Consider the following 12,463-nt stretch of genomic DNA (forward strand, 5'->3'; position numbering starts at 1 on the left):
GTTGGTTAAGCGACTGCCTTCGGCTCAGGTCATGATCCTGGAGTCCCGGGATCGAGTCCCGCATCGGGCTCCCTGCTCGGCAGGGAGCCTGCTTCTCCCTCTGACCCTCCCCCCTCTCATGTGCTCTCTGTCTCTCTCATTCTGTCTCAAATAAATAAATAAAATCTTTAAAAAAAAATGTGTGATCTGAATCTAATCAAGCCATAGACCTAACTGCTGGGTTCCAGAAAATTCAAGGGACAGAGAAATAACATCAGGAAGAAGCAATCAGGCAAAACAGAATATAGGGCATCTACTAGACAACTGGCCTGGTCTCCAACAAGTGGATACCATTAAACAAAATAAAAGGTTGGGGAACTCTTCTAGATTAAAAGAAACTGAAGACATATAACCCAATAACCCAATGTAATATGTGAAGCTTGACTGGAACCTGGTTTTGGGGGGGGGTGCAGAAAACAGCTATAAAAACCAACTAAGAGGTAACTGAAAAAATACAAATATGGACTAGATATCAGATATTATGGCATTGTTATTATATTGGGTGGGATAATTATATTGTGGTTATATTGGTGTGTATTGCACCGTTATTTTTGGATGACATGTCCCGAAACATACACATATAAGGATGAGAGATGAAAAGTCCCTGAAGTCTACAACTTACTTTGAAGTCATATAGAGCAAATGTGACTAATAAATAAGACTGAAGGATTAAAGATCATTTCTGAAGGAGGTGAAGCTTGGGGCCAGTTTGAAAAACACATAGCGGTAGAATCCATCACTGACTATTTCCCAAGCACTAACACAGACCCACGAGTAGTCTATGAACAAGATCATGGAACTGCCTTTGTTATATACAACTGAACACTATTCCAGCCGTCATGGCAAGACATTTGGATGTAGGCAATCCTTGATATGGGAAGAGTTGTGTCTTGGAAGGTTGCCAGAACTCCAAGACTTCTATCCTGTTTTCCCAAAGACTTCTAAAAAAATTGTCAATGGATTCTTAACAGAATTATTTATGGCCTAAGACATCACACAGTGCAATAGTAAAAGGCTTCTGTATTCTTCATTGCAACATATAATGGTCTTAGGCCATAAAGAACTCCTTTAAAAATCCACTGACAATTTTAGAGAAACCTTTGAAAATTCCGTATTAAAGAAAAAGGGATTACATGAAAAAGTATCAACATGCAACAGAGCTCTGGATTATTAAACGAAAACATTAAAACTGAAAATGGAAGAAATTGGTAGCAGCCGCATGACAGTAGATAGGGTGGTGTAAAAATGGTTAACAGGTGTAGTACGGAGCCCAGCACTGGCCAATCAGAACAGCAGGCTGCTATCAGCTGCCGCTTCTCTCCAAGGGGATAGTACACACACACACACACACACACGCTCGCACACATGCGAGCACCATCTTTCCTCTAAGAACATTAGTTCTCACAGATTCCTTCTGCTCTAGGTTTGACTGCAAAGTAAGGGAAAACCTTTGACATTTTTCTATTACTTTAGGGGATGTTGAAAATCTGGGCACTCATGCAGGCCAAGTCTAAATTTTGGTTCACACATTCCAATAGGCAAATAATAATACCATCTTTCTACATCATCATTAAATCAAATCTAAATCTGCTGTTAATTTTCTATCAGGCCTCTTCCCCAAAGGATTGCAGGAAGGGCCAAGAGGCTTCTCTGGTGCTCAGACAGGAGATAAATGTCTAGTGTACCAAGTAAGTCTATTACTGGCATTCTTACTGCTTACGTCCAGGGATGTTCCTCAGCAATCCCCTTCCATGCCAGGGACACAATAGAAGAATCTTTGCAGAAGGCTGGAAGCCTCAGTGCCATCCTATCTAAGGTTTGGCCACTGGTGTGTGTGGGTGGCTCCAACCCTCAGACCTTGCGAGAGGTGAGAGATAGTTTCTATTTTTAAGTGTCCAATTCAGCAGCATTAAGTACATTCACACAGTTGTGCGACCATCACCACCACCCATTTCCAGAATTTTCATCAACCTGAACAGAAACTCTCTATTAAGTAATAACTTCCCCACCTCCCCAGCCCCTATTCTACTTTCCTCCTCTATGAATTTGCCTATTTTATTTTATTTTATTTATTTATTTTTAAAGATTTTATTTATTTATTTGAGAGAGAGAGAGAGCACATGAGAGGGGGGAGGGTCAGAGGGAGAAGCAGACTCCCTGCTGAGCAGGGAGCCGGATGCGGAACTCAATCCCGGGACTCCATCCTGGGACTCCAGGATCATGACCTGAGCCGAAGGCAGTCGCTCAACCAACTGAGCCACCCAGGTGCCCTGTCATCAACAATTTCTAAGGACCAAGAATGAGGTGATTTGGGATGATGACCGCGGGTATGTAACCCCATCAAAAACCTCTGCTACTCACCGTCAGTCATGTTAAGATGATCTTTACAACAATTTTGATATTTTTTCACCATGGATGTTTTTTGCATTAATTTTTTTACAATTGTCTTAAAACATCGTTTATGTTGATGACTGATTATTTTGAAATCCTACCAAACTTTGTTCCTGAGTCAAGTGCCTCAGTTGCTTCCCCCTTCTCTTGTCCTGCCACGTTTGTAGACTGGAAGTATGGTTGGAGTTACCAGAAGTAATATCAAATTTAGTTGGCTGGGACTTTTCTTTGCTAAACCCTTCAAATGAACAGTCACATATATTTTACACTACAGCTTTTGAGAAAAGAGCTCCTACTCATGTGCAGAAAAGCACCATTTAGTACTATATGTAGCAACAAAGAGTATCATTGGGGGAATTTCCTAAGTAACTCTTACACCAAATGTAAGCTTTTTTGTAGTTGGGTCTAAATTCTAACCAGATTTATTTAACCTTTTGGATAATTCAAATGCTAGAATTTGAGGAAAGTACAAATTACATTTTCTAATACCTAAGAAGGGAAGTTGCCAGGATAAGGGTTGGGTGTTATGTGTTGTTACAAGCTGAGTTCTCCAGAAGCCAACAAGAGGAGTTTGGGGGGCAAGATGTTTACTACAGATCATCCCCTGTGAACAGTAGGGGGTGGAAGCAGAACTAGGCAAAAAAGAAGTCAAAATCTACAATTGGAGTAGAGCTCAGCATGGATGGTTCATCTCTGCTGGTGAGGTGTCAACATTTCAAATGACATTTCAAAATGGCTCACGCACTCAGCTGGCAAGTTGGTGTTAACGATTGGCTGGGAACTCAACCGGGACTGCGCACTGGAGGCCTCGGTTCTTCACAAGGACATCTCCAGAGACTGCTTGAGCTTCCTCAGAGGATCATGGATGAGTTCTCAGGTTTAATGTTCCAAGAAAACCAGGGAGAAGCTACATGGCCTCTTGGAATCTACTGTTGTAAGTCCTGCAGTGTCATTTCTGCCACAGTGGATTGCTCGAAGCAGTCCGAAGGCCAACCCGGTTTCAAGGAGAGGGGACATAGATCCCACCACTCAATGGAATGAGTGTCACATTATAAAAGAGCACATGGGGGCACCCAGGTGGTCCAATCAGTTGAGCGTCTGCCTTCAGCTCCGGTCATGATCCCAGGATCCTGGGATCGAGTCCCTCGATAGGCTCTCTGCTCAGCAGGGAGCCTGCTTCTCCCTCTGCCCTCTGCCTGCCACTCTGTCTTCTTGTGCACGCACTCTCTCTCTGTCAAACAAATAAATAAATAAACTCTTTTTTAAAAAATAAAAAGAGCGTGTGGGATTGGAGATGTTGTGGCAGCCATCTTTGGAAAATAGAGTTCACTACAAAAATAATTCTCCAGATGAACCACTTTTATGCCTACTTTTAACAAAGAGCCTAACAGTTTCGTCATTCTTTTTCTCTATATTATGACTATATTTATTATTTTTAAGTCTGTGGACTCTCACAGTCAATCATTAAAGCTTGCATTTTGCACGTGTTTGCTTTGGTTAGGTGTCTTTTCATTTTCCTCATTGGTTTGCCACAGAAAGGAAATTAGAAAGGAAACTGGACATTTAACACAGTTTGAGGAGCGCTGCTGAACGCCCTGATCTCAGCCCCGAGCAACAAGGGCAGGGCTGCCTGAGGGGCGCCAACCGGCCCTGCGGGATGCGGAACGCTTGTGACCCGGATGTAGACCGTGCGTAGTAGCAGGAGACAAAATGATCCCCTCATCAGTCAGGAGTGTTAGCTTCCCTCTTCGTTTCTTCAGGTCTGTCATTTAGGAACGTTGGTATTGTTTTGTTTGCCTCCATAATTATACCTCATTTGGCTCCATATCCCTCTACTTCCTTTGATAATGTCTTGCCCCTTTCCCATAAACAACAATAAAATGTACATACTTCCTCTTCCTTCCCAACTCACTTGATTTGAATCAATACTTCTTCATGTTTACCTTCGTGGTGTTAAATGTTTATACTTCTATGACTTGACTTGTCAGCTTGAAATGGTATCTTTGGATTTAAGTTATAAATGACACCATTCATAAAGTCACTCCTCCCTTCTACATCTTCCTTCCCCTCCTAAAATGCATTTCTTTTATTATTTTTCCATTGTTAAGGTATATACCAATTACATAGTATTCTGTTCCCTAGCCCCTACATTTGTTTTAGTCTTGTTCTACTGTTAAATATATTCATTTCTGAAATTCTCAAAAGGTAGTACCATTCTTTTCCAGTCATCTTTTTTTTAAGATTTTATTTATTTGACAGAGAGAGACACAGCGAGAGAGGGAACACAAGCAGGGGGAGTGGGAGAGGGAGAAGCAGGCTTCCCGCGGAGCAGGGAGCCCGACGCGGGGCTCGATCCCAGGACCCTGGGGTCATGACCTGAGCTGAAGGCAGATGCTTAACAACTGAGCCACCCAGGCGCCCCTCCAGTCATCTTTTAGCTGGCTACATACTGAATGTTTGTGTCCCCCAAAATTCATATGTGAAATCTCAATGTCCAACAGGATGGCATGTGGAGGTGGGCCGTTGACAGGTGAGTTTGGTCTCATGAATTGGATTAGTGCTCTTCTAAAAGAGATCCTAGAATGCTCCCTTCCCCCTTCTGCCATGTGAGGACACAGTGAACAGACACTGTCTATGAACAAGGAAGTGGGACCTTACCAAACACCGCATCTGCCGGTGCCTTGATTTTGGACTTCCCAGCCCCCAGAACTGCGAGAAATAAACTCTGTTGTTGATAAGCCACCGAGTCTGTGGTATTGTTTTCTAGCAGCCCAAATGGATTAAGAGCCTTAATACTTTCCTCAAGAAACACTCATGGGAAAAACAGTTCCTTATTTATTACATGTTCAATGGGTGAAATACAGATTAGCTGGGTACAAAACCTTGGCTCAACATTCTTTCCTTGAGGATCTTAGAGATGTATCTTTGTTCTCGTGTGTTGAATGTCACCATGGAGAAATCTGAAACTAGCCTGATCTCTTTTATAAATAAGTGACCTGAATTTTTTTGCCTGACTGACCAAAGTTGTCATTCTTTGAAAATCCAGTGTTTTTTTCTAATGGTTTTATAGTTTTACATTTATGTCCATGATTCCTTCTGCATTAGTCAGGGCTCTCCAGAAACAGAACCAATGGAAGATTGATTGGTTGACTGACTGATTTTAAGAAATTGGCTTACATGATTATGGAGGCTGTCAAGTTCCAAGATGTACAGGTGAGTTGGTAAGCTGCAGGCCTGGAAAGAGCCAAGATTTCAACTCAAGTCCAAAGGTAAGAAAAAAAGCCGATATTTCAGTTCAAAGGCCAGCAGGCAGAAATAATTCTCTGTTACGTGGTGGGGGGCCAGCCTTGGGTTCTGTATAGGCCTTTAAGATTGGATGGGACTCACCCACACTGGGAAGGCCAATCTGCTTTACTCAGTCTACTGATTTAAATGTTTATCTCACTATACACACTCTTGCAGAAAAACCCAGAATACTGTTTGACCAAATATCTGGACACTCCATGGTCTAGTTATATTGATGTATAAAATTAACTATTACGCCATCTGAATTAATTTTTGTGGAAGGTGGAATGCTCAGGTTGAGGTTCATCTTTTTGTCTATAGGGACCCAATTGTCCCAGCACCATTTATTAAAAAGGCTACCTTTCCCTCCATTAAATTTCTTTTTCACCTTTGTAAAAAATCAGTGTGGTGTATTTGTGTGGGTCTGTTTCTGGGTCCCATCGATCTATGTATCTGTCCTTCTGACAATTTGACACAGCCTTCATTACTATAGCTATATAATAAGTCTTGAAAATCAAGTAGACTGATTCCTTGAACTCTATTCTTCTTTTTAAAAAGATTTTTAAAAGATTTTATTTATTTATTTATTTACTTATTTGAGAGAGAGAGTGCATGATCACGTGTGATGGTGCGGGAGCAGAGGTAGAGAGATAAGCAGACTTCTTGCTGAGTGCGGAGCCCAACACAGGGCTCAATCCCAGGACCCTGAGACCAGGACCTGAGCCAAAGTCAAGAGTTGGATGGTCAACCAACTGAGCCACCCAGATGCCCCACCTATTCTTTTTAAAAAAAGTTTTAGCTATTCTTGTTTCTTTGCCTTTACATATAAATTTTAGAATACTCTTGCCTATATCTACAAAAAATCTTGCTGGGATTTTGACAGAAGCATATTAAACAGTATATCCAGCTGGGGGAAATGTCAATTGTGATAAAATACACATGACATGAAATTTACTATCTTAATCATTTTTTAAAGTCAACAGCTCAGTAGCATTGAGTATATTCATATTGTTGTGCAAACATCATGACCTTGGCCTCCAGAATTCTTTTCAGCTTGCAAAACTGAATCTCTGTACCCATTAAACAATAACTCTCCATGCTACCTTCCTCCCAGCCTCTGGAAATTGATATTCTACTTTCCTTTTCCCCTTTTTTCTTTCTTTCTTCTCTTTCTTTCTTCTCTCTCTCTCTTTCTTTCTTCTCTCTTTCTTTCTTTCTTTCTTTCTTTCTTTCTTTCTTTCTTTCTTTCTTTCTTTCTTTCATAATCTCCTCCCCATCAAGCCACCATTTTGCTCTCTGTTCCTATGAGTTTCACTTTTTTTTCTTAACGATCCCACATATAAGTAAGATTATGCAATATTTGTCTGTATTTCTGTGAAATCTTTCTATAGTCACTTAGCATAATGCCCCCAGGTTCATTCATGTTATCACAAATGGCAGGATTTCCTTGTTTTTAAAGGCCGACTAATATTTCATTGTGTATATTTTTACCACATTGTCTTTACTCATTCATCCACTGATGGACATTTAGATGGTTCTAAAACCTGTAGGTGAAGTTCTAACAGGGACAGCAGTTGGGCTGGGAGGATATGGAGCTGCAGGTGTTGATGGGATTAGGTGAAAGTCTGGATGAAATGTGGGACGTTTGAACAGACTCTATGAGAAGTGCTTGCATCTCCTTTATGTGAATGTCCTATGGGGATGGATTTTGTGTCTGACTGGGGAGAGTTTCCTCTACCTAGTCTTGTAAAACGGAAGGCAGGCAAATCTGTCCTTCAGGCAAGATTGACTGACCCTCCTAAGTGGGAAGCAGTAACATTGCCCAAGCCCGCATAGGTTGTTTATTTTAAACAGTATGGGATACCTGGTAGATAAAACATGCTGTAAGACCAGGGTCTAGTTGGTTTATTTGGATTTTGGGGGATGCGTATTCCACATCTGGAAATATTACTACTAACACCACTAGAAAGAAGTCCTAGGATCCTTACTCAGACTGAGGCTTATGGCAAAAGGCTGTGAGCACCACCTGTCAATGACTGCTGAGATTTTAAACAGAGGATTTCCATTTCAGAGGCAATTACTAGCTTGCCACTGGACATTAACTGAAACCGCCCGATGACTGAAGGACATAAAATAATCTGGAAACCTGAAATACACATAGTGTCTCAGGTGATGTCAAAGAAACACTCTCATGGAAAAAGCAATGTCTAGAAGAGTTCCATGATAAAATGGAACTGGTTTTGCAGGAACATGGTACCAGGGGACAAGGGAGGTGCACGCATGTTCACAGCAGGTAGAATTTTTTCCCCTAGGGCTGACTTTGGAACCACCAGAGAAATTGCTGGACCTGTAGCCACTTGGGCAGTGCCCTAGGAAGAGCTCTCTATGAACCAAAAAAGAGCTGCTTGGTCTACAGATGTCAGTTTCAAGATGATTAGATTGCATGGTGTTTGGAGCCTGCCACTCTGATAGAAGAAGACAAAAACAAATCAGTTCAGTGCGCTGAATTACATGGTGTGATCCTTATGTTTGGGTTTTGAACCAGCTCATGGGCAATGGCTAATGTCCTAGCCATGTGGTTAAGTAGAAGAGCAATGGAAAACTTGCCTCTATTAAAGGGATGCTGTAGGGGGCACTGCCCTATGGAAATCTCTATGGGCATTCAAGGGGTACACTGAAGTAGGGCATGTCACTGTTCATTAGAAGAACCTCCTTTTAGGATTGGGAGGTGATTGGAACCAGCAGGTGGATATCCTGTTGTACATATTTGAGGTGGCCACCTGAGTCCATGACATGAATGGATATGGGGGGCGGGGTGCAGCAATGCAGAGATGGGATGAATCTAGACATTGTCCTCTTGTACCCTCTGGAGCACAAAGTGCCAATAAGAACCTTTTTATGGACCACCAAAAATGACAGAGGCTGCAGATGGCTGTGGGGCAGATTCCCTGGGAGAAAGGCCCAACACAGAGCTGGTGCTTGGACAGATGCTGGTAGCCCTGGAAGGTTACAAATGGGTTTTGACAGGAAGAGACACACTCTGGACTGGGTTTTGCATGCCTAGAGGTAGGTGCAAATGTTCAAAATACTATAAAAGGACTGGACTAGAAGATATTGCACTAATTTGGACCACTAATTCCATTTCTTCAGACCAAGGAACACACTTTACAGCCCACAGTGTCCAACAATGGGCAAAGAGATATCACATCAGATGGATGAATCATGTTTCATATCATCTTGAGTAAAGGTCTAACAGAGAATTGGAACAGGCAATTGAAACATTTGTTGTCTGAAATGGGGGAGGGAGGGGTGACTGGGTGGCGCAGTCGGTAAAGCGTCTGAGTCTTGGTTTCAGCTCAGGTCCTGATCTCAGGATCATGAGGTTGAGCCCCTCGGCAGGCTCCAGACTCAGAGCAAATCTTTGTAAGTTTCTCTCTTCCTATGCCCCTCTCCCTACCCCTGCTCTCTCTCTCTCTGGAATGAATAAATAAATGTTTTAAAAAATAAAATAAAATAAAATGGGGAGAGAGAGATAAAGGCATAAAGGGCTGACTTCTATGTCTTCATGAGTGTGTTGCTCACTCCGATAGATTTCTCTTTCTGGGGAATCTGGAGAGGGGTGAGGGAGAATGCTGGTATGACTATGCAGTTCTTCCCATGGAGAGAAGATGGGATGACCATACCTTTGGCTTTTTTTCTCCACATTGCCTCAACTCTTTTATTTTTCTCCCTGATGCAGTGAGTCCAAGGACTGGGGCTTCAAATGCAGGTGCTAGAATCAAGGATGCTCCCCAGGCAAGAAACTGTAACTATATTTTTAAACCTTAATAGTAGAATTCCAAGACATCGATGTGGGGGTGGTTATGCTTTCACTCCATCTGATGAAATTGGGATTGATAGCGAATGCAGTTGTGTTGCCTGGCAGTTGAGAAAGCCCACAGGTTGTGTACGTGTGTCACCTTACCCTATATGAATGGGAATGGACCAAGGGGGAGGCTTTTGCTCAACTAGTAGCAGTGCTAGGAATCTGGAACAGCATAGAACTAGGCTGAACCTAGCGTTCCCTCCAACGGGAGAAAGTCTGAGTAAAAATAAGTCACAGAGAGAAGGAGAAATAGTAGTTGAGGGTAAAAGAACAAATAAATGGGCTATGCAACAAGTAAAATCCAGTGTTACATTAACACCTTGAAGGAGGTTCAGAGCAAGAGATGATATTGTCGCCTATGAGAGCTCAGGTATACCAGATGTCTTAGGGGATGGAGAGCACTCCTGTTTCTAGAAACTGATAGAGTTGAATGGAAACCTGCAAACCTGAGTGGGATCGCTTTGGGAGACATGTGATGTGATGATGAGCTGGACCAGTTGTTGATGACTGAGTGACATTCCAGTGATATGCCACTATCTTTTGACTCTTATTTTTCAGGTTATATCTACTGCCCATCTTGTGGGATGTGGTGTAACATTGGCTTATCAGTAAGATTGTACTACTGATATTGTTGGTCAAATCTATTGGGAAATTGAGTTAAGAGCCTCCTACTCTACCCTGCCTCCTCCAAATGTTAGGGCATATATTTGTTTTGCTGTCGGAGAGCTTTGGATAAAGGCCAGGGAATGGCCTGTGTAGTCAAGAATTTGGGCTTGCCTGAAGAGAAGGTCTAGCCTTTGTCTTTGGCTTCTTGGAGGTAATCTGTGCCATACCTGATAGAAGTGCCTTTGTTTAGATGACGGCAGGCCAATCTGGACTTTGAGGTGGGGCTGATCATGCCAGAAAGACCAACCATGTGATTTAGGTGGAAAGTTGTATCGTGCATCATCAGTTGACCTGAAGACTGAGTTCAGGCATATGTGCAGTCAATCATGCCTACATAATGGAAGCTCCGATATACAATCTGGACACCAAATGAGCTTCCCTGGTTTGCAATACTCCATGCTACTATCACACACGCATGCTGGGAGGGTCACATGTCCTGACTCCATGGGAGGCAGCAACCGGAGCTTTGCATGTGGAGGCCTCCATACTTTGCCCTCTGTACTTCTTCCCTTAGCTGACTTTGTCGTGAACCACAACCATGAGAGTAACAGCTCTCTGTGGGCTCTGTGGGGCCTTCCAGAGGATTATCAAAAGTGAAGGTGGTTTGGGAACCCTCAAATTTGTTTTTAATTTTTAATTTTTTTCATTTTGTGGGCAACCCCCAAATTTGTAATTGGTGTCAGAAGTCTTGGGGACTGTGCCCTCAAACCTTGTCATTTGCCTAACTCTGGGCAATAAATTAAGAAAGAAGAAAAAATTAGATCAATTCCTTTGCCCCTGAGTTCTTTCATTTCTAAAAACAACAACAGAAAGGAAAAGCAAGTAAGCAAGCAAATCTATGTACCTTATGCAAATCAAAACCACAAGGAAACGTCACACCCCCTAGAAAGGCTATAATTAAAAAGACAGATGATAACAAGTGTTGGTGGGGATTTGGAGAAACAGGGACCCTTATACATTGTGGGTGGGTTTGGAAAATGATGTGGCTGCTTTGGGAAACGTCTGGCAGCTCTGGTTAAACATAGAGTTACCGTAGATCCAGCCATTCTGCTCCTAAAATGAAAGCATATGTCCACACAAAATCTTGTACATGAATGTTCACAGCAGAATTCCTAATAGCCCCCAAATGGAAACAGCCTATATGTCCATCAGTTGGTGAACTGGTACATGAAATGTGGTATATTCATACAAGGGAATACAAGTTGGTGATACAAAGAATGAAGTACTGTTGTATTGTACAACATGGGTGAACCTCGAAAACAATATGAAATAAGCCTGACAGAAAGGGCTGCATATTGCAGAATTTCATTTATATGAAATATCCGGCTTAGGGAAATCTACAGAGACAGAAAGATGGGTGATAGCCTAGGACTGGCGGCGGGGGGGGAGGGGGGGAGGAGGGTGTTGGGAGGAATCGGGGAGTGGCTGCTGATGCGTGCGAGATATCTTAGGGGTGTGTGTGTAACTAAATGTCCTAAAATTGATTGCGGTGGTGGTCGGAGTCTGTGACTATGCTAAAAACCGTTTATTATGCGCCTTAAATCGGTGAATTGTATGGGATGTGAATTAGGGCTCAACAAAGCTGTTTTTGTTTTGTTTTGCTTTGAACGCAGCCTTGGGAAAGGAGATGAACTCTTAAGCTCAAGGAAATTCGATCAGAGTGGCTTTTTAAACTCCACGGCAAGGCTTTCCCGGTGCTGTGAAACGCGACAGTGGGCTGTGACCAAGTTCTGAGGACGCCGAGAAGGCCCGACATGGAGCCGGGACGTCGGCTTGATCTCAGGGCTCGCACAGTGCGACAGGGGCTGCCGAGCCCCACGCCGCGGCTCCGAGCGCCCGGGATCGCGTCCCCCGGCTCCGGCGGCCGCCCGGCGCGAGGGCGGAACCCGGGCCCGAGCGGCTCCCACCCCCAGACGCAGCTCTGGGAGGCCTGCAAGCCGGCCTCCGCGGTCCTAAGAAGCACCCCGACCCCACCCCGGAGCGTCCCCCCGGCCCTTCGGGAAGGCGCTCGGGGACACCCCGTCCCCCGGGAGGTCGCGGGTCGCGTCCCGGAGCTCGGGCACAGGCCCCAGGCCCACAGCCCCCCGGCCCCCCGGCCCCCCGGCCCCCCGGCCCCCGCCTCCGGGAAGCACCGCCCCGCCGCGGTCGCGCCCTCGGCCGGCTCCGCCTCTTCCCCTCCGGCCGCCGCCCCGCCCCGCGCCGGCCGCGAACCCAAAC

Source organism: Neomonachus schauinslandi, chromosome 14, assembly GCF_002201575.2.
Source record: "Neomonachus schauinslandi chromosome 14, ASM220157v2, whole genome shotgun sequence".
Classification (NCBI taxonomy): domain Eukaryota; kingdom Metazoa; phylum Chordata; class Mammalia; order Carnivora; family Phocidae; genus Neomonachus; species Neomonachus schauinslandi.